This window comes from Xyrauchen texanus, chromosome 35 (genome assembly GCF_025860055.1).
Source record: "Xyrauchen texanus isolate HMW12.3.18 chromosome 35, RBS_HiC_50CHRs, whole genome shotgun sequence".
Classification (NCBI taxonomy): domain Eukaryota; kingdom Metazoa; phylum Chordata; class Actinopteri; order Cypriniformes; family Catostomidae; genus Xyrauchen; species Xyrauchen texanus.
The window spans coordinates 37046609-37057490 of record NC_068310.1 but is presented as its reverse complement, the minus strand read 5'-3'; the positions used below and the strand labels follow the sequence as shown (position 1 = coordinate 37057490).

General features: G+C 42.5%; 1 protein-coding gene across 1 annotated transcript in view; it reads left to right on the top strand.

Annotated features, from left to right (window-relative positions):
* Positions 1 to 1755: 1755 nt before the first annotated feature.
* The window catches only part of LOC127629029 (CBP80/20-dependent translation initiation factor-like), a 68923-nt gene continuing 59796 nt past the window's right edge, over positions 1756 to 10882 (top strand). Inside the window, exon 1 of the mRNA XM_052106040.1 lies at positions 1756 to 1879. The gene's annotated coding sequence lies outside the window, so the exon portion shown is untranslated. The remainder of the gene's footprint in view (positions 1880 to 10882) is intronic.

The window sequence follows — 10882 nt, the reverse complement described above, 5'->3', positions numbered from 1 at the left end:
TCTTCTGAGGACATGGATTAAACCACCGGAGTCTTCTGAATTACTTGTATGCTGCCTGTATCTGCTTTTTTGGAGCTTCTGAGTTCTGGTCACCATTCACTTGCATTGTATGGACCAACAGAGCTGAAATATTCTTCTAAAAAATCTTAATTTGTGTTCATCAGAAGAAAGAACGTCACACACATTTGGGATGGCATGAGGGTGATTAAATGCTGATGAGAGAATTTTCATTTCATCTCATTAATAGTGAAAATAAAATGGTAAGAAAACAGATACACTGTATCTTTCCACGATTAAGACTAACTTTACATGGAAATCAACATGAGTCAACACATTACAGTTTCAAATTGTTGCCATGTCACTAGTGAAGAACCTATTTGTTACTAAATAAATCTATATATTTTCCAGTTAATTGGAACAGATTGCTGAATGTCCACAAGAGGGCGACAAAGAACAGACAAGTTTGACACGTGGGGGAGTATTCAAATATCAGATAAATGTGTGGCCACCAGAGGGCATTAGACACTAAGGTAAGAACATCACAAATGTTTTGGACTTTTAACGTGCACTTGATAGGATACATATATATAGAAAAAGGCACTCCTCCAATTTCCCATTTTACAACAAAATTGACTGGTGGTAGTGAACTCCCTTGTTAAATATTTTATTGTCTCCTGAGTTTTCCCACTTAAGTCATGCATCATTACATTCATTCTCTCTCTCTCTCTCTCTCTCTCTCTGTCTCTCTCTCTCTTGCTCTCTCTCTCTCTCTCTCTCTCTCTCTCTCTACTTTGTTAAAATGTGGCAATAAAATTAATAATTTTGTGGTTATTATGGTTTTTCCTACAAACAGCATATCTGTTTAGCTATACGGCTTAGGGTCCCTGAGCCACCAGGGGGCCCCACAAAGCCCAAAATAGAGAGGTATAGTGGGCCCCCTTGTGGCTCAAGAGGGAAAGGAGAATGTAGGTGTAACGGGAGCCAGCTGATAGATAGCTGTGCAATATATAAACCTCATAATATAAACCTCTCCCATGGCACCCGCCTCCCATGCCGGAGATGCCGGTTCAAGTCCCGTATAAAGTTAAGGGCACATGCAAGTCGGGAGCCATGGGAGCCATGGGTGATGGGGGGGCCTCCAAGAAGGATTTAGCTTAGGGCTTCCATATGCTCAGAAATGGCCCTGGGTAGTCAGGGGCTCCTGCGCAGTGGCCCCATAATCCATCCCTGACCATAGTGACTGATTTATTCCTATGAGAAAAACGGGAAGAACTATCTGATAAATTTGGCTATTTTAACATGGTGAAAAGCTGTTGTGTATTTCTTTGCACTTCAGACAAAGCCAAAAAAGAAAAAGAAAAATTATATATATATATATATATATATATATATATATATATATATATATATATATATATATATTATGTTAGATTTTACTGGGAAAAAAATCACAAACTAGAAATATTATGCATGCAATTTTGATTTGGTATATTTCTTATGTAATGTTTCATATTATATGTAATAATAACACAATAATAGTTATAATTATAATAACAGAATATAAAGTAATACAATATAATAAACACGATATTTTAGATAAATAAATCGGAACACGTTCCCAAAATTCTTTCTGAACTCAAATCCCCACAATCCTCGGTTGCCACGTGCACGTGTCCTGTCAGCAAACCGGACTGAACGTCACATTCCTGCAATCCCTCCCTGCGTGCGTGTGCGCGCGCGTGTGTGTATGTGTGTGTGGGACGCAGGCTAATCTCACCCCTCCCGTACATCTCCCTGTCCTTAGGAAACACTCATGACAGGGCGGAATTAAACCAGGAGGACACCCGGCGATCCCCGCAGGCCTGATCGCAGATAGCGGGTGAGTGAGTGAGTGTGTGTGTGTGTGTTTAGGGCGCAGAAAAGAAGAACTCGCTGGCTTTGGGTGTTTACGGTTAGCGTGACCAACGCTGATCCTTAGCGCTGCATTCTCAGCGCTGCATTCTCTGCGCAGCCTGGAGTAACAGCGCGCGGCCGGATGGAACGTCTGTGATACATTGTAACAGTTCACACACATTGTAATCGACAACATTCTATCCTATTGTTTATACAATGTATCTCTTTGATCATTGACTCATGAGAGTGTCCGAACCTTCTGATTAAACATTTGACATTTATTGTCTCCTCTGATCTGTGTGTGTGTGTGTGTGTGTGTGTGTGTGTGTGTGTGTGTGTGTGTGTGTGTGTGTGTGTGTGTGTGTGTGTGTGTGTGTGTGTGTGTGTGTGTTGATAGCTAATTGCGTCTTACTTGAAATTCTCAAATCAAGACAAAAGTACAAATTGTCCTCCTATGTCATTTTTCAAGCAACAACAGTAAAGATCCTTTTAAAGTCAATGACATGTGTTAGATATGACGATAGTTGTTAACTACTGTAGTTATCTGTCCATGCCTGGATTGGTGTATGAGAGTGTTGGTGAGTTGAGGTGTGTCACGTAGTCTCAGTGTGCTGACCGGTTCTGGGCACAGGGTTTCTGGTCACATCAGCTTTGAGGGTATCAAACTTGGGCTCACATCAATCCGGGTGGCGGAGGACAAGTTTCAGTTGCCTCCGCTTCTGAGGTCATCAATCTGTGACTCGTTGTGCATGACGCCACGGAGACTCACAGCATGTGGAGGCTCATGCTACTCTCCACGATCCACACACAACTCACCACACGCCCCATTGAGAGCGAGAACCACTTATCATGACCACGAGGAGGTTACCCCATGTGACTCTACCCTCCCTAGCAACCGGGCCAATTTGGTTGCTTAGGAGACCTGGCTGGAGTCACTCAGAACGCCCTGGATTCAAACTTGTGACTGCAGTGGTGGTAGTCAGCGTCAATACTTGATTGGTGCATGTCTGTTTCTTTGTCCACTCTAACCTTTTCTTTTAGTTTTTCTGTTTCAAAAGTGGTTTTTACTTAATAATTGTAATTCTTCCCATAAGGCCTTTTCTTTACTGTTGTACATGAAACTGGTGTTGAGAGGGTAGAATTTGTGTGTGTGTGTATGTGTGTGTATGTGTGTGTGTTCATTGGTTCCTCTGTGAGTGATAATGGTTATAAATTACACAGTTTAGACCTATGTGTGCTGATCTGAGGTCAGACCTCTACTACAGTGGTCTTCAGCTGTTAAACTGGTCTAGAAACAGCCATAAAAAGCTCTGCAAGTATGAGGTCAGGTCTCTTTGTGTTTGAAAGTGCTAAATTGTTAAAAATGGCCAATGCCATGTGTAATGCAGAACATTGTGCATTGCAGAATCAGTAAAAAGTTCCAGTAGAGTTTTAGCTTCTTTGGTGCTTGTATTCCTCATGATGCGTTCCAAAGCTTACATTTCTGAAATCTAAAAACTATATATATATGTATTGCACTGAAGAGTTCGAACATTATTTGTATTTCAGACTAGGGCATTTTTTTATTTGGGGGGTGCGGGTTATGATGTTACATGCACTTTGATGACATCATCATAGGAATATCGTATTGCATATTGAAAACATAGACTGTAAAAAAAGATGGGCGACGCCCCTTCGCTCTTTTCCATTGGTGAGAACTGAAGCCGCCAGTGTCCCGATATGGCGCTGACATCTTGGGACTTGAGTCTGCGCAGTTACGATTTCGGGACCAGACCTGCGCAGTAGTGAGCAGGAAGTAAAGCCACGAAATCAAGGCCCCGCCCTCACTCTCGCTGAACCAATCGCAAGCACACGCCCCTGCACTTTTGACTTATGACGGTGTGAAATAATTAATTATAGAAATTTAGATATTAAATGTAAAGCTCCAATCTCCTCAGTCCTCCGAAGATCCCGAAAAAAAGTCAGTTGGTGCTTCAGTGACTACTTCACTCAGAGAACCTGTCAATCACAGCTGTCAATCATGATGTCACAGCACCGTTTTTATAGCATCAAATAACTAAAAACAAACTTATTTTGAAAACAAACACTTGAAATGACATCAACGTGATAGAAACGACAGTAAATGACAGAAACTATCTTTGGAAATAAGATATGTGTACGTGTAATTGAATTGTTTAGTTGGTCTCACGTCCCGTTGAATAACATGGGGAGGCGGGGTGTATGACCTATACTAGGACCAGTCACCGGGGGGGCGATCGAGACGTTTTGGCTTCACTTTTGAGAGCTTGTGCGGCACACTTGATTAAAAATCACATTATCCAACAACTTATCGCATATTTTCCTCCATATCATGCATGCAGCCCTACTTCACATCTTTTTTTGTTAATGGATGGAGCCACACTGAGACCTCCATATCACTGGAATTTAACCATAAAGTGCCTTAAAGGGGTCACTTACATTCCTTGAGGTTCGCTTTTTACTACTAGTAAAGGGTTTTTGCACAAATAACATTTGTTAAATATATTTATAGTCATATATTTGTTAAACAGGATCATTTTCCACCCTCAGAAACACTCAGTTTTGGTGCTGCTTCTCCTTTAAGACTTGACTGTAAATGGCCACTGTTCTGATTGGCTCTCTGCTCTTGACTGACCTGCCATCTCACCGCTAACCGCTAATGGACGGGGCAACGGAAATAGTACGTTAAAGTAGGCGTTGACGTGTTGATGTGGAGGCGGTCAGATGCAAATGTTTACCACAGTGTGACATCACAATGAGGAGGAAGTAGAGAACAAGTCATTTTGGCAGCTTAGTTTCAACAAAAGCTCTTTTTTGCAGTGAGGAAGTTTTGAGTTCTGAAACTTAAAATGTTTTAATCGTACAATGACCTCTTATTTGACCTCTCCTTATTTTTTAAGGATCACAGGCAATTGGACTGCTCATGACATGACCCCTTTAAAAAGGAAGACACAAAAGGAAAGGTTTGTTCAGAACCATCTGGTCTAAACTGGTAAACTGGTAATCAGAAGGTTGCTGGTTCGATCCCCATGTCCACCACCATTGTGTCCTTGAGTGAGACACTTAACTCCAGGTTGCTCAGGGGATTGTCCCTGTAATAAGTGCACTGTAAGTCACTTTGGATAAAAGCGTCTGCCAAATGCATAAATGTAAATGTTAACTTGTCCCATCAGAATTAATGGATTCAATTGAGTCTAATAGACTCATGGGAAGATGCACGTGTCATATTTGCTGGACGCTTTGTGGTAAATGTTATGGCTTTGTATAGCAGTAGAATTTGGTCATGATTGTCAGACAGATTATTACTGTTTCACGGTGCATTTTAAACCTCTAAATAGCAGACAGTATATACAGTATGTAGTATGAGGTCTATTCCTTGACAAGAGGCTCTTTGTCAAACAGAACTGTGCTGATAGGGCTGTTTTCAGCTATGGTCCTGCACACCAATGCCTATTGCCTTCACGCAGTAACAATCTGTTTGGTTCGGTCTGAGGTGTGTATGTGTGTGGAATGTGTGGGGAATGTGTCCACTTCCTGTTTCATCAGCCAATCAGGACTGCCGGAGCTCAACACACTGTGGCCGTTTTGCAGTTGTACATGTTTTACATTGAATGTGAATAATAGCCAATAGCGAACTAAACTCAGCCGTTTAACCCCCCAGTGGCGATAAATTACACTGCAGTGTTTGCACAGTGTACGTTGACCATGTTTCAGGCTTTACGGGATGTACTTTTGATGCCTGTATATTTTACGGTTCACTACCGTTTATATTATTAAATGATATGAACTTGAAATACTAACCTTCTGGAACTATGAAAGTCTGCTTTTCCCTTTAAAATGAATTGTTAATCGCCATAGCAACCACAGAAGGTAACATGATGAGTGTCGCTTTCAGGAGCAATAATGAATACACATGTAGAGCCAAACACAAAACACCAGCAGGGTAACACTCATTAAACAGGGTAAACATGAACTTACCTATATACAAAATATAACACAGAACGTCACAATGTGCACAACTGATATTAGAAATAAGAATAAAAATAACTGTTCCCATAAAGTCTATTGAGGTCAGTCCATCTCAAGTGGTCATGTACAGGCTGCTTGATTACCTCTACGACGGCCATCTTTGGTTCTACAGCTGTTTACGGAAACCTCGATATCTCGGCTCGGGATGGTCCTAGAGCACATTACAAGATACATGCACATATATAAACATTTTGGATATTCGTGTTCCTTATACTTAGAACTTAAGTCCTAACATAATGCTCAAGCTACTCAAAGTTCCACTTTTAGGGTCTGTTTATAATGGGAAGGGTACGAGTCTCAGTCTTCATTTTGGTGGTGGTGGGGGGGGGGTAACCTAGGTACGTTTATTGGGCTTTTCCACTGCACAGTACGACTTGACTCTGATCGCATTTTGGGGGTTTTCCACTGTGGAGAGTACCCTGATACATTTTTAGTACCACCTCGGTCGAGGCTCCAAGCGAGCCGAGCCGATACTAAATGTGACGTCAAAATCCTGTAGATCACTGATTGGTCAGGGAGAATCGTCACTATTAGCGTCACTGGATTTCCGACATGTGACATCAACCCGCTAGTTTAAAAGTTAGCAACAGCGATAACAGTATCATTTGTTCACGCTACTTTCGAATTGTTAAAAGAAATGGCTGTGCGCAAAACCACGCCGTGGTCAATTAACGAGGTGCAGACGGTCCACTCGTTAGCGATGAGCAAAACGATAAAGTCTCTCAGGAAGTGTCTCCGCTGTTGGCCGCACATGGCTACCACCGGACCTCCCAACAGTGAAGGGAAAACTTAAGTGACTACAGAACCATCAAGGAGAAGTGGAAGCGGTTCGACCAAATGGACGCTATCTAAACCGGCGAGCAATGGGACGGAGAGCGCCCTGGACTGGCGTTGATCCACGATGGAGGATGGTACATTTGTTACGTTAACTCTAAACTCTGCTTGAAAGCTTCACTTTATTTAGTTGACCAGCTTCTGGAAAGCTTCTAAAACAACCGGGTCAATTTAACTGTTACACTTGTGTAAAATCACCATGCAACAACTGCTTTATGCAGCACAATGAGCTAGTAGCTAGCAGCTAACAGCTAGCGGTTGTGTTATTGTTTATGGTCAGTTTGGGTCGTGTTTAAGATGATGTCACGGCAGTAGAGGCGGCGCAACTATGACGATCAGCCTATAATCCCGCCCACGTTGATGCGGCACTAAACTGCAGTGGAAATGCAAGCTCAGAAAAGTAAAGCGAGTTGAGGCGAGTCGAACCGTAACGTGGAGAAGTGACAATAGTGTGCATACAGAACATTTCAGGTTTGAGAATTTTCAACACTTTCGGGTTAAAAATCTCTGTCGGGGGACCAGATAGGAACCTGAAATTTTCACAGACGTAAGTCCTCTATAGTAGCATTCAGCTGTAAAAGTGTTGAGTTGAGATTCCACTGGTTACAGATCTTGGGCTAGTAGTTTCCACATAGGGCAAAAGCCATACATATAGACAACAAGTGTACACAAATAACCTTTTATTTAGCTGTTATTGCTATTATCAGATGACGCGTGACCTGATGCCCATCAGACCAGTAAATAGTTGTTCCAACGCCGCTTTGAATACCTAGTTGGTGGTTAATTTCATATGATGTTTTGGACTATTTGGCAGCTCAGCTGACCTTATTTTGAGACTCCGCCCTCAAAACACTCTGCATTGACTGACAGGTCATGTGGGTAATTCTGTAGGCCAGACAGAACAATATGTGTGTGTGTGCGTGTTAAAGTCAATCAATACATTTGATCTGACAAAATTGATCCGCATCTGTTTTGTGATTGGATGAAAACAGTGGCTGCCACACACACACACACACACACTCTCTCTTTCACTTGCCTGTTGACTGAAATTCGGTTGTCAGCACTGCGGTGGTGCTGATGAGACTGAAGGGTGTCGTCCTGACAACCAGCTGACATCATCATGCCTGTCCATCACGTGTCCACATGTGCTGACTCGTTGTAAGGTGCATGAATTTGGTCTCCTCTTAAGTCTTTAGTTTAAGTCTACCTCTAGATTTTGAATGCTAAAATACTTCTATCCGAGTTTGATTCCCCATAGAGTGAAAACACTGTGGCTATATTGGCTCAGACAGTGGCATGGGTTTGGGTTGGGACTATCTGTTTTGTGACGCTGGAGGTAGATGGGGGGAGTGTACAGGAAATTTCGATATATCGAACTTCAGTGGAGACCGATTCCTGAACAAATTACTCTTTTGGTGGTTCTTTTGAATCTAGCATGAAACCAACATCTATAAATGCCTGCTTTTCTCTTCATTGCATAAGGTCCTGTAATGCTGAAACCTCTTCTGGACATAAATGGAGCTCACATGTGCCCACTTGCCCTACAAAACTTACCGCTTTGGCCACAGGGGGCAGTGTTTCAACATGTCGCTCAACGTATACCGATTTTGACCAATTTAAAGTCATCTAGTCTTTGTGATTTCACTGTGAGTTCAGGTTGCATGAAACAGCGCATCCAGTGCCATCCGATTCCCGAATGAATGACTTCTATAAGACGGGCTGTGTTTGCTGCAGCTAGATTATAACATGATTGCTCGTGACATAGTGAATCGTGATATATGTGTCATGTTTAATCAGGGCTCGAAATTAGCTCTTTTCGACATTAGCTTGTCTGGGACAACTGAAAAAGAGAATTGTACTTGCCCGACCGGACAAACAGACTGATTAAAACGACAATAGCGAAAAAATAACTATATTTGTGGTAGTCCAGGCCTGTTCACTTATTAGTAAGTTAATATTCTTATTCAGCTGTTGAAAGAAATCCAGAGCACGTAAACGGCACCCAGTTTGATTGACAGGCGACATGTGTTTGTGTGTGGGCTAGTTCATGGTAGTTTAATTCACTTATTCAAATTCTGGTCAAATGCGTTCTTAACGCATATTATAAGTGCATGTGAAATGCGTTTCATTTACCCCAAAAACAGTTTCCTTCCAGCTCTGCAGTTAAATGTGCTGTGTGACTGATGGAGTCTGTCAGCAGTCTGATCAGTGAGACAGCAGCATCAGACCACCCGTCTGTCTGCAGATGCCCTCAGAGCACAGACAGAAAGAGAACGAGAGTTGGGGGGTGGACGAGGATAATAGATGATTGAGAGGAAGAGGAAAAGAAATCGAAGAAGTACCTGAGAGCGAGAGAGGGGGATAGAGAGGGATGGAGAGAGAGAGGGAGGGAGGGAGGGAGGGAGAGAGAGGGGGGAGAGTACAGAAATGCGATAAATGGATGCATATGTTTAACCATATGCTAAAATAAGAGAGACCGAGTCAGACGCTGTTGTAGTGTAGTGCGTGTCTGCTCTTTGTTGTCTGGGTGCAGTAGAGTGTTAAATCCTCCACGTGTGTTGGAGGATTTAACGCCCCACGCATGCCGGCCGCCATCATGACAGCAGTGACATCATCAGCGCTCGCCCATCCCAGAACACGACCACAATCACAAAGCCGTCGTAGTGCGCATACGTCAAACACGTCTGTATGGGTCCACGGTCTATAGGCTATGTGATGAGGGAAACCATCCAAAATGCTTTAAAACTAGCAGACTTTGACTTCTGAGACATCGGTATGACAACCATTAATGCTGTATGATTGATTGAAATAAGATTGAAATCACAACATGGCCTTGCGTGATTACTAAAGCTTTAAAGGTTATGTTATAACACAGTCTGCATACAGCGCTTTAGTCAGCACTGTGTGAGCAAGCGGCGCCCTCTAACGGTCTGGACGTCCACTGCAATACAGAATTTAAAAGGGGGTTTTGTCTCTTTGGTTTAAACTCCATGATTTGGTTGATATTCCAGTGGAACTGCCCAACATATATGCATAGTTTGAATTTGTAATGTTTTATATACAGTGCATACTAGTGGTCAACCGATATATCACAGAGGCCGATAAATGCCTTTTTTAGTTATCAGCATCGGCCGATGAATTTTCCCATTTCGACAATTTTTTTTCTTGAGTGTGCCAATAATCACCTGCTTGCATGTTGAGCAACTGAGGCCAGTCACAGTTAGTTATGTTGTTACATTCCATTGTGTTACTACAATACTAGGCGGTGTGCAACACAGTCCGCATATCAGAGCCGGTGCGGCAGACGCGTTTGAGCTTATCATTGGCTGAATCATTGTCATTTAGGAATAAGGTCACGTGGGTGTTTGAATCGAGATCGCAATCTCTTAATCATGCAGCTCTATCGTAGCCTTTCTGTCAGCTCGAACCAGTCTGGCCATTCTCTGTTGACCTCTCTCATCAACAAGGCGTTTCTGTCCGCAGAACTGCCGCTCACTGGATGTTTTTTGTTTTCGGCACCATTCGGAGTAAATTCTAGGGACTGTTATGCATGAAAATCCCAGAAATACTCAAACCAGCCCATCTGGCACCAACAATCATGCCACCAACAAACATGCCACCAACAATCATGCCACCAACAATCATGCCACCAAATTTTTTTTTCCCATTCTGATGGTTGACGTGAACATTAACTGAAGCTCCTGAACCGTATCTGCATGATTTTATACACCGCACTGCCTCCACTCGATCGGCTGATTCGATAATCCCATGAATAACCGTGTACAGGTGTTCCTAATAAAGTGGTCGGTGAGTGTAGATGTTCTTCAGATTAATATGGCCAGCACAGTCTTCCTATTCTAGCCAGTAGACTTCCTGCCATATGCTTACTACTTCCTGTAAATCATGACAGACTTCCTGTGTCTGTTTCCACTGGCCTGGCTTTGTCATTCCACATCCCTTTCCTACGTTTGGAATTTCAAAGGTTTGAAAAGTTGATCAAGGACTAATGAAACTTTAGGGTTATCTGATACGTTTATTGAGTGTTTGCAAATAATGTGATTGATATTAATGAATGCAATTGGATTAATCGGTGTGTGTTATACAGTGC